The sequence below is a fragment of the Perna viridis genome, chromosome 9, assembly GCF_037379345.1.
Source record: "Perna viridis isolate PV_CMFRI_1.1 ecotype Kerala chromosome 9, ASM3737934v1, whole genome shotgun sequence".
Lineage (NCBI taxonomy): Eukaryota > Metazoa > Mollusca > Bivalvia > Mytilida > Mytilidae > Perna > Perna viridis.
Window position 1 is genome coordinate 16933004 of NC_142453.1, and position 12692 is coordinate 16945695.

Consider the following 12692-nt stretch of genomic DNA (forward strand, 5'->3'; position numbering starts at 1 on the left):
AAGTCAAATGTGTCTACAACACAAACAGTAAAAAAGTTTCCGTACATTTCACGTTTAAACAAATTACAAAATGTATCGGCATTTCAAAAACAAAAAAAATATCCTATAACCGAACATATATTGTGATGAATTCTTGCCCAGAGCATCTCATATTGATACACACCGAACACATGGTGTCTATACTGTCTGGTTTCAGAGAAAAGAGTAAAAATATCGGCCAGCTTTGACCATATGTATATACTCTTGATTTTTTTTTGTAGCAATATAGATTGAATTTGTATGTATTATGTAAAAGTGTTTTGGTCAGTACATGTTACATTTTTATCTTAAAAAAACTGATATACCATGTATGTGCACTAAATCAAGTACTAAATAATTTGGAAATGAATATTTTGTTTTAATAATAACATTTGTAGTGATATTTTTTTTCGAATTATTTATGATTTGAATAAAATATGAAATATAATGACCGGTTGTGACTGTAAATAACATGACTTTACCGTATATTTTGTATGGGATATAAGTTCTTAATTTTAATAACTCTAAACTTAATTGAGACTATAAATGACGACAAAAGAGATACCGTGCTTGAATTGATTAAGTTATATATACAGTTAAACCTGTCTAAACCGAACCCTGAATAATCCAAAAACCTGCCTATACCCGACATATTTTAAGGTAATTTTCTATCAGTTTTAATGTATTTGCAACCTTTAAAACTGTTTAAACGGAACGGAATTCTAAAACACAAAATGGGTTCTGTTCAGACAGGTTTCAATGTACAAATATTTGTTGTCGTTGTTGTTGGTTATTGTTGTTTTTGTTTGGTTATTCCAGATGAAACGGATTTTTATGAACATTTAGAACATGATGTTAGAATATAGTTTCATGTTTTTAACTATTCCATACATTGAATTTTGAAATAACAAGTTCGTGAGATGGAGCATGTACTTATGCACAGAAGTTTGAACACGTGCTATGAATAATGAAAAGATATTCAAAACAGTTCAAAACTCTAAGGATATTAGATCAGGATTCTTCTGTTTTCGCTTTATCTGTTCTATCAGTCGAAATAATATCTGTACTCCACAGGGAAATAATAATAACAATAAAACAACATTTTTGTGACTCATATTTTTGAGCGTCTAAGTCATCATTGAACATCGTGTATAAAATAAAAATAAAAATAAATAAAATACATATATAGTTATCATCAGGTATTCAATTGTTATATCGTTTAAGAAAAGAAAGCTGCAATAGCACTAAGGTAAGTATGAAATATATACCCCTATCCCACAAAAACAAAAAACAAATCAAATTGGCATATTTTCGTAAGTCGAAACTCTCAGTACAAAAGGTTTTGTCTTTATATACTGGTTAGCACTAGCACACATAATTCTTCTGTTTTTTTTGTATGATACCTTGTAGAAATGTTCATAGACAGTTACCATCAAGTAGTCCACTTTTAAATCGTTTAAATAGTACCAAGAAAGGTGCATTAACACTTTTTTAAGGATTGTTAAAATAAAAATGTAAAAGAAAAAAAAAGTTTAAAAATATTGACAACTTTATTATGTAACTACTAGACGTTCATATCCTCTTTAATTGCAACTGTTGTGAAAGGTTCGGTACCACTGTTAAAATTTCCAAAACCACTAAAAATACTAACTTTACCAACACAAAACGATATCTGATGCTCGACGATGGATTGTATTTTGAATTTGACAATCCAAGTACTAATACCAAACTTTAACACACCGCCCTTTCACAGCAGCATAAACCTGAAGTGTTTCGATTTACATGTATTTCTAATCAAATATGGGTAAATGATTTTTTACATTCACACTATAAATGAATTCGAACAGGCTAAAGGTAGGACAACATAAATTTGTCAATTAATGTTATATATAGGATATCTCAACAAAATATACTCTAAAACAACTACCAGTACAATTTCAAAATGACAAAACGCACAACAAATATATGATATCAAAGCAATAACTTTAGGATACATGCAATACACTACTTTACACGTTCATATTTCCCATTTTAGCGTTCGTGCATGGTTTATAGTGCGTTTACATATCGTCATGCGTTCGTTTAACCGCACGATAGAAACGATCATGTAAACGCACTCCAGGAACATTCGTTTCAAGGCACAACGGGAAGGTTCGTTTAAACTCACACTGGGAGCGTTCCTTAAAACGCACAATAGAAGCATTCGCATATTTTTGTACATTCATTATTTTCCTTATTCAACTGTTATTTTTTTTTTTAAAAATTGCTATTATTTTTTTTGGGGTATTTTCATTAATTCAATTTTCGATTTATTTTTTTTTCATTGATATTTGTTAATATTATTATTTTTCATCGATCGTCTATCGTGCCTTTAAACGCACGCTATGAGTGTTCGTGTATGATGCGTTTAAGCACTAGAGCATTAAAAAAAAAATTAAAATGGAGTATCAACTAATATTTAGTTTACTTTTAACATACCGAATATTGTTCTTTAAGCTGATATCATCAATGAGACTTTTACATCGTGTGCATACACCTGTCTTATGCCCTGGCACGTTTGATTTTTCTCTTCTCTGAAAAAACTTATTATTACCAGATGTATACCCATTTGAATCATTCCTACATGCTCTATAATGGTGAATGACGGCGTCATCTGGATTCGCTGTTATTCTGGGAAAAAATATAAATCACGATACTCTATTGTTTTAAATATCTATATTAAGAGACAAATAAATTGTTTTTCCCATCAATAGATTTCCCAAAAAAATAATCAAAACAAATCTCCGTGAGGATCGATTTGTATTGGATAACCATACTGAGTCCTACAATGTAAAATATAATGAATATAAAATTGTGGATCGTTAGACCATAATCCCTTTGTTGTTTTGAACGCGTCGGTTGTTTTCAAATTTCACATTATAGTAATCTAACATAAATCTTTACTCCTAATTTCTCCACTCAACCATGTTTAGAAAAAGTAAAATATACATGAAATATTATTTTCAAAAAGGAAAAAATTCAGACTATGTACTAGTCCACGTAAAACATATAAAGACAATTATCACAGACGATAGTAAATCTGACGCATGTGTTGGTTTATCAAAGTTTACATTATTTGTTAATTTATATCACAGTGCCTAGAAGGTGTCCAGTTAAGACAGATTTTCCTATTATTAAGAGTTCAGTCTCAATAGGTTTGGTGCATCACGACCTGGTGCAGTAGAAAGGAAGACAAATACAAGAAATCAAAACAAATTTATCATTGTAAGTCATGGTGAAATACCTGATATAAAAACAAACCACACTGAAACCTGATCAAAGCCCAATCCCAATTAAACCGCCGTAAAACCTGAGCAAATCAATTATCTTTAAATACACTTTAAAAGAAAATGTATTTTTCTCTTTGTAATGTGAACACCTGTTTAAACGGAGGAAATAGTGAAGTCAAAACTTGGGTTCAATTTTAATCAGATTTCACTATAGTAAGTGATAAGAATATGTGACAACACTGTCTATTATGGTACCTACCAGGTAAGATTTCAAGGAAAATCCACATTTTTGTGGATTAGGAATAAGGCGTTCATCTTTGTCCAGTAGTCCAACATACTGTGAGTCGTAGAAACGGGCTTGGCATTGATGATGTAAAATTTGCTTAGTTTGGTGATATCCCTTGGATACTTTTATAAAAAAAAATTAACAAAATGTTTGTAAAGCAAATGTGTACCATACAAGACATTTCTGTTCTTATCTATTTTCAATTGACAAAACAAAATATTAGCATGATAGTTGTGCTATTCATTTTCTGAATGTTATTCATGTTCCATAATTGTTTTATTTTATCTTTATTGATTTAATCATTTAATCATTCTTAAGGTAATTCTAGGCGTTACACTTACAATAGGAGAGTTATCGAATATTTAGCAAATTTTGCCATTTAACGCATAAACTGTATCTGACAATTGTAGGTTTGAACGATTTAAGACAGTTTGCCATATATATATTCCTTGAAACGTTCAGGCATCATTTATCATGCGTTTACACGTACAAAAAAAAACCAAAAAACAAAAAACAAAACAAAAAAAAAAACGCACGAAGGAGGCGTTCGTGTAAACGTACAAAAGAATCATTGTTTTGATTTAAGTACATTCATTATTTTCATTATTCAATTGTTATTCTTGTATTTATTGCTATCAATTTATTTTTTTTGTATTTTCGTCAGTTTTATTTTCTGTTTTTTTTTCTTTGCATTGTTGAAAATATTATTATTTTTCATTGTTCATCGTGCGTTTAAAAGCAGGATAGAAGCGTTCGTTTAGTTGATGATTAGTGAGTGTTTAGCGTGCGCTTATGTATCGAAAAAAAATAGAAAGTACCATCGATTGACTTAACGTGGCTTCGTTTTTCCGCGACATTGTTCCAGTGCCGACTGAAAAACTTGAAATTTGATGTCGTTAAATGATATAACATGAAAACGGCACTTCCAAATAACAGGAACAGGAACATTATATTTTGTGGACTGAAAATATGCATTCAAAACTCGGTAGCTCGAACTCCAAGGGACCATTGAAATGTGTTCGAGTTATCGGGAGTTCGAGAAATTGAAGTTCGTATATTTCCGGATTTATTTCGTTGCAGGTCCGAGTTCGGCTTTATCGTTGAAATTGCTTACTTCCTACGAATGTGTGCAATGCAAATTTTTGGTCGTTCCCTCTGCGGGACTCGAACTCGTACTGCTGGCAACAGCGCCTGCACAGTCGACAGTTCTAACATCGTTGGAAATTTTTCAGACCTTTCTATATGTTTACATATTTTCCCTGTATCAATTTGATCCGATGGAGCAGTGTAGCAAATAGAGTCGTCACATTCTGAGACGTTTGTATAATATTGATTTGTTGTGGCATGCATCATTAATTTGATCGTCTATCCTGCATAATAACATCTAAATGAACTGTCCCGTACTACCATAGATCGTGTACTAAGTTACAGCCCTAGACTAATCCTACGAGGAGGAATGACCCGGCCAGCGAAAGCTGTATTTTTATATAGCCTAGCTTGTCGAGTGGCCTAGGGCGCTGGACTTTGTGCAGGCAGTATTGTCACAGCAGTACGAGTTCGACAAATTTGACAGTTCTAACATCATGGGGAATTTTTCAGACCTTTCTATATATCTATATATATAACTGTTTTGAAATTAAATATTGTATACAGTTCATATATTTGTCAAATAAAAATCCAACACAACCAGAAGTTCCATATTTATAATTCACTAGTACTTTCCCGTCTTCATAGACGATCTTCAGGTGAAAAACTACAATAGTATTTAGGTAAAGTTTCAGTGACGTCACAGATATAGATTCAACGTTATAAATAGAGTTAAAACGAAACTGAAAGTGTAAGCTAATACATATAATAAAAATTAAATTTAACGTCCGTTTAAGATAGGTTTAAATTTTTCAATAAACTTTCGTTCTTCCCTTAAATTGTCTCTCGGAAATTTCATTTTATAAAATGGAAAAATAAAAATTAGGATAGAGGATCAAATTAATGATGCATGTCACAACAAATCAATATTATACAAACGTCTCAGAATGTGACGACTCTATTCACTACACTGCTCCATCGGATCAAAATGATACAGGGAAGATATGAAACGTATAGAAAGGTCTGAAAATTTCCCAACGATGTTAGAACTGTCAAATTTGCGATGTAAATTTTTGGTCGTTCACTCCGCAGGACTCGAACTCGTACCGCCGTGACATCTATGGCAACACCGCCTTATAAAAGTCCAGCGCCCTAGGTGTTGCCATAGATGTCACAGCGGTACGAATTCGAGTAACGCGGAGGGAACGACCAACAATTTGCACCGCAACTTTGTTTTAATCGAGCAACAATATGTGATCAAGTTCAAGCAATAAAAACACAACTTTTTCAATATATTGAACAATTTTCAAATTTTCTTCAGGTGCACTTTACTTGTGGCAACACTTAGTAAGGTTCTGTTTGTGACATTTAGTTGAACAGTTTACCATAAACATTATTAGCAATATATCTAACTTACATAAGATTAATTTTAATTGAATTAAGTTACTACGAGTATTTTCATTATTTTAAGAACAGACAAAAAATAATTTACTAGATTTGGTCATCAAATGTCTTAACATTCGCATTTTTTCTTATCATCAGTATTTCATGCATTTTTAAAGAACGGAATACATATTATATTGAATTAATCAAATTTCTAACAAGTAGTTACTTCAAGTTCAGCAGAACCAGATTTGGAGTAGCCATTAGGGGTATCATGTATTTCAATAGGTAAATCCTCCTCACTTAGTATTCTTTCATCTGCTAGTGTTTTAACCATTGCAAAGGATGATCTTGGATGTTGCCTAAAACTTTCTCATAAGATGTAGTTTTAGTAGTTGATGATAACGAGGTATTCACCCCGTAAACAATTAATGGACGTCCAGTACTCCATCCGTTCTAGTTATTTTGGATCCATTTGCCTAGTTTTATTTCTAAGTCACCGTTATCTCTTTAAATACAACCTTGTGATTAAGGATGTCTTGGACGTCCATGAATGATGAGCAGATCGAGCCATGTGTTTTTCAGTTCTGTTATAACAGAGGCTACAAATTCACGCCCGATTGCACAATTTTCGGAGGTCCAAACTGAGTAAAATCATCATTAGTTTTCAGGAAACACCAACTGCTGTTTTATTTTGCAAGATATAAGCCCAAGAAAATCTACTGAAAAAATCTTTTGCATGGGTAATATAGCGGAAATTATTGTTCAGCCTACTTGTCATATCAATTAAATCACCCTGCATTTGTGTGCAAAATCCCAAGGATATAATAGGCTTTCTAGCCACTGGTTTCTTTAGTGATTTTCTAGTAGAGCATCTTGAACAGGTTTCCATAAATAAGCCAATAAGTGGATAACGTATTCCAGCATAACTTCTTGTAACTTTTATCACGACCAGAATGTTCAGTTCTTACACGACATTTCTGAATAACAATGAACACTTCATCCCTAGTTACTACAGTGTAGTCTGTTTTAGCACAAATTGATATATTCTACTCACCTATGGTTGTTTTGTTCAAGTTGTTTATTGCACAGTGAGTGTTTGAATGTTCTCCATTCGTTTTAAATCATTTTTCAGCATCAACACCCTTTAAGATCGATGCGTATTTAACTCCTGAAAAAACCTGGCTGCAGTTTATTTATGTGAAATGAGGAAACTTTGTCTTATCGATCAGGGTTTTTTTGCCAAATAATCTTACGACGTGTATTTTGTTTTAACTATTGCCAAACTTTACGACAAACGTGATGACTTTTCATTCAGGATTGTCAACTTTCCTTTCATCTATGGCAACATCCCTTCGGCACCTGCGTATGGAGTGTTCATACCACAAGTCACACGTTATGCCAGAGCTTGCCGAAACTACGCAGACTTTTTGTATTGCGCTAACAAATAGGCTTCTGGAACAGGGTTATGTTGATACAAGATTGAAGTCATCACTACAGAAGTTTTATGGTCGTCATCATGAACTCGTGGATCGTTATGGTGTATCCATCTGCACCATGAAAACTGATTTATTCAGCGGGTCATAGTTTTCCTTTCCTCGTTTGTCTACCTCGGACTTGACTTTTTATGAGTAACTCGGCGGGTGTTTCTAGAAAAGCAGAGGACGCTTACCCTACCGGTGCACCTGATCCATGCTCCCAGTTTTTAGTGGATTCCGAGTTGTTCATTTGCTTTTGTTACTTTGTATGTATGATTTTAATTACTTTATGGTCTTTGTTGTGTATGTCTGTTTTCCATATCTGGTCTTTGTCCCTGGATGCCATTCTTTTGATTACCGCTATAACCTTGGTTCCCTTGATTGCTCTTTAAAATCATTGATATATCTATTACGTTTAGACCATTTTCTATAGCTATTTATAGCCCGGCAATTCAAACTGACATTTCTGTCAAGAAAAAAAGCACATGACACGCAATTTTTAAGGTCCCGATAATGCTTTTTTTGGAACGCAATTACAAATTTTCGATACAGATTTTTCGAACGCCATTAAGTTATCAGTATTTGGCCAATCGGGAAATAGAAAGGCGATCAGGTGACTTGCGTTTCCATAGAAGAGCGTCCTTAAGGTCAAAGGGTAAAAAGCAAAGCTATACCGACTGCGTCGGAACAACAAATATCCTATTACCAAATATACACTATGATGAATCGTTATCTAGAGCATCTCATATTGATATATAACGAGCACGTGTAGTCCATATTGTCTGGCTTGGGAAATTGAGAAACAAAGAGAAAAAATATCGGCCAGCTTTGATCTTACTTTTAAATGTACATGCATGTATTCTTGAATTTTCTTTGCTGCAATATAGATTGAATTTATATGTATCATGTAAAAGTTTTTTTTGTCAGTATATGTTAAATTAAACAGTTATACCATGTGTACAATCAAGTATTAAAATCTTTAGGAATGGAGAGATTTGTGTGATTGCATATGTAATGATTTTATTTTTTTTCTAGTTACTTATATTCTATGAACGGAATAAGATAAGAAATATAATGGACGGTTGTGACTTTAAATAACATGAATTTACCAAATATTTTGTATTGGATAAAAGTTCTTAATTTTAATCACTTTCAACTTAATCGAGACCATAAATGAAGATAAAAGAGGCACATTGCTAGAATTGATTAAGTTACATATACGATGAAACCTGTCTAAACCGAACCCTGGATAATCCAAAAACTTTAAAGTCATTTTCAGTTTTAATGTATTGTTAACCTTTAAAAATCGGACAACTGTGTAAACGGAACGGCATTCTAAAACACAAAAGATGTTCGGTTTAGACAGGTTTCAAAGTACAAATATTTGCTGTCGTTGTTGTTGGTCATTGTTGTTTTGGTTTGGTTATTACACATGAAACGGATTTTATGAAAATTTAGAACATGATGTTGGAATATTGTTTCATGTTTTTATTTTTAACACACTTTCGATTTTTAGATAACGAGTTCATGAAATGGATGATGTATTTATGCACAGAAGTTTTAACATGTGCTATAAATAATGGATAGATATTTAAAACAGTTCAATACGCGTGCACACGGATGTCTTCTGATTTCTCTTTATTTGTTCTGCCAGCAGAAATAATGACCAATAAAACCAAATGAAACACAATCATGTGTTAGTTTTAGAGGTTTATTATATAGATAGCAGTGTTTTATCGAATATTCCCAGAGTAATAAATGTCGATAATTCACACTGTGAAATAAATTCGGTAATTTAACTCTCGGACTTTCTCGCGCAGAAATATCACAACTTTGAAATAAATCCACTGTTCACAAAATTTGAAATTCAATGTTGAAAATAGAAAAGAATAATCGACGAAATCTATATAATAAATGATATATAATAATATATAATTGGAAGGAGTGAATAATCAAAATATGATAACTCATGCCAAGAACGCAGCAAGATTTTACGGGTGCGCGGAACAAGTTCCGCACACTCGTTAAATTTCTGCGTTCATCGGCATTCGTGGTCATATTTTGGTTTTTCACTCCTTCCAATTAATTATCCTATTAATCTATATCTAAAACTAACAAACTGATTTGCCAAAAAGAAATTTTTCGGATTCTTTTATACCTAATTGGAGTATGATAATAAAAATAATAAAAAAAACATTTATTTTGTGACTCAATCGTTCGAGCATCTAAGTCATCATGGAACACAATATATAAATGTTGGGAAAATCATTCATTCAAAACATTCAATGGCTAAAAATGCAGCCATAAAAAGCAATAATATGTTTTTTTCTTTCAAAAATTCAATTAAAAAACTTCAGTTGTTGACTCAAGGAACAACTGGGGCTATAAAAGGCTTTTCCAATGTTGATAAACTTTTTAGAATTAACAGAATCTTTTATTAATAAGTTAATAAAAACTGACATTTCTTCTGTGTCATAAATTTATTAAAAAAAGCCACAATATGATTGGCCATAACTGAGTGATTCATTAATTAGAATTCAAAAATAAAAAAAACATATTTGTATAACTTTTGAAACATGCCAAGGCTTATTAACAGACTAAACATATATAGTTATCATGATCAAGTAGTCAACTGTTATACCGATTAAATTGTACCAAGAAAGCTTTACTAACACTTTTGTTTTTGTGATAAATGTGAAATACTTACCCAATGCCACAAAAAAAACATACAAACAAACAAATATTTTACCGTAAACTAATGTGCTGAAATACTGCACACAGTGACATTCTTTTTTTGTATATGTGTGTAACAGATTTAAACGTTGGAAGAACCTTCATACCAAATACTATCAAGTTAAACATGTCGCCAACAGCAGAAAAAAAAAAAACGCTTTCCAGAATTTATTTAGAAGATAACAACACATCATTTGTCTTTTTTTCATGTTTGAGCGATCAGTCCTTCTTTAAATTAAAAAAAAATAATGGAGCATCATCTAATACTTAGTTTATTTTTAACATATCGAATGTTGTTCTGTAAGCTGATATCATCAATGAGACTTCTTACATCGTGTGCATACACCTGTCTTATGCCCTGGCACGTTTGATTTTTCTTGTCCCTGTAAAAACTCTTATTATTACCAGTTGTATATCCTTTGGAATCATTCCTACATGCTCTATAATGGTGAATGACGGCGTCATCTGGATTCGCTGTTATTCTGAAAAAAAAAATATAAATCACGATACTCTATTGTTTTAAATATCTATATTAAGAGACAAACAAATTGTTTTTCCCATCAATAGATTACCCCAAAAAATAATCAAAACAAATCTCCGTGAGGATCGACTTTTTTTCCTAGCTATTTTTGCGTAAAATACAGACTATTTGATTTCATAATTAAAGTAGTATGCTTTAATCACACACACTAAATATTCGGTGGAAATAGTAGCTCAAGCAATCATATATACTTACTGTTTATATATACCATGTTGTTTGACATGATGAATTATCATAGTTCCCAACCGTACACGATCAGGCATTAGAATATTTTTTGTTCGATCTTGTGTTGCTACTGATCCATAGATATGCTGTCCAATGTAGAATTCACTCGAAACGTTCGTTTTCACCCAATCTGTCACATGATTTTTCACAAGAAATCTAATGACACCTATGTTTTTCTTGAATGCTGAGTCCTACAATGTAAAATATCATAATGAAGATATAATGGTGGATCGTTAGGCCATAATCCCGTCGTGGCTTTGAAGGCTATGGTTGTCATAATTCTTTCGCTCAATCGAAAAAGAAAGATATAGATTTAATAGTATTATCAAAAAGGAACTAAGTTCAGAAATGTCAGATTTTATCCGTACTCAGTATTAGTCCCTGTAAAACATACATGTATTATGGACAATAATCACAGAAGATATTAAATCTGACACATATGTTGCTTTACCAAGGTTTAAAATATTTGTAAATTCATATCACAGTGCCTAGAATGTATCCAGTTCAGACAGATTTTCACATCATTAAGAGTACGGTCTCGATAGGTTTGGTGTATCACGATCTGGTGCAGTAGAAAGCAAGACAGATACAAGAAATCAAAACAAATTTATCCTTCAAAGTTATGGTGGAATACCTGATATAAAAATTAATCACACTGAAACCTGTCCGTAGTCAAACCCCGATAAACCACCGCAAAACATGTGCAAATCAGTTATCTTTAAAAATACACTATATATCAAAATGTATTTTTCTCCTTTGTGAACACCTGTTTTAACAAATCCAATAGTGAAGTAAAAACTGGGGGTTCGATTTAAAACAAATTTCACTGTACATATAGTAAATGATCAGAATGTGTGACAACGCTGTGAATTATGGTACATACTAAGTAAGATTTCAAGGAAAACCCAAATTTTTTGGGATTAGGAATAAGATATTCATCTTTGTCCAGTAGTCCAACATATTGGTAGTCGTAGAAACGGGCTTGACATTGATGGTGTAAATTTTGCTTGTCAGAAATTCGCAGAATACCTCTTTTGGTGATATCCCTTGGATACTTTTCTAAAAAGTATTGAAACAAAATGTAGAACAATGGGTACAAAACAATATATTTCTATTCTGATCTTTTTTTTAATTGACTAAAACAAATCTTAACATGACAGTTCTGCTAAATAATATCCAAAAATTAAACATGTTTTCTGTTTTTTTCACATCTTTGTTGATACAACATTCTTAAGGTAATTCTAGGCGTTGCACTTACAATAGGAGTTATCGAGTATTCAGCAAATTTTGGCATTTAACGCATGAACTGTATCTGAAAGTTGTATGTTTGAACAATTTTAGGCAGTTTGCCATATATATATATATATATACATTCATTCAAACACACAATAAACGTACGATAGAAGTGTTCGTGTATTCGCAACCTACGAGCGTTCATTCATACGCACGATAGACGCGATCGTTTATTTTTGTACGTTCATTATTTTCTTTATTCAACTGTTAGTTCTATATTTTTTGCTGTTATTTTTTTTCTCTATTTTCATTTGTTATATTTTGTTTTGTAGTGATTGTGTATTGTTTTGTGTGCCAACGATACGAATGATTCATATATTTGGTGTATAAGATAACAATTTGAGTCTTTACCTTCCTCAGGAAAATCGAAACCCCTTATG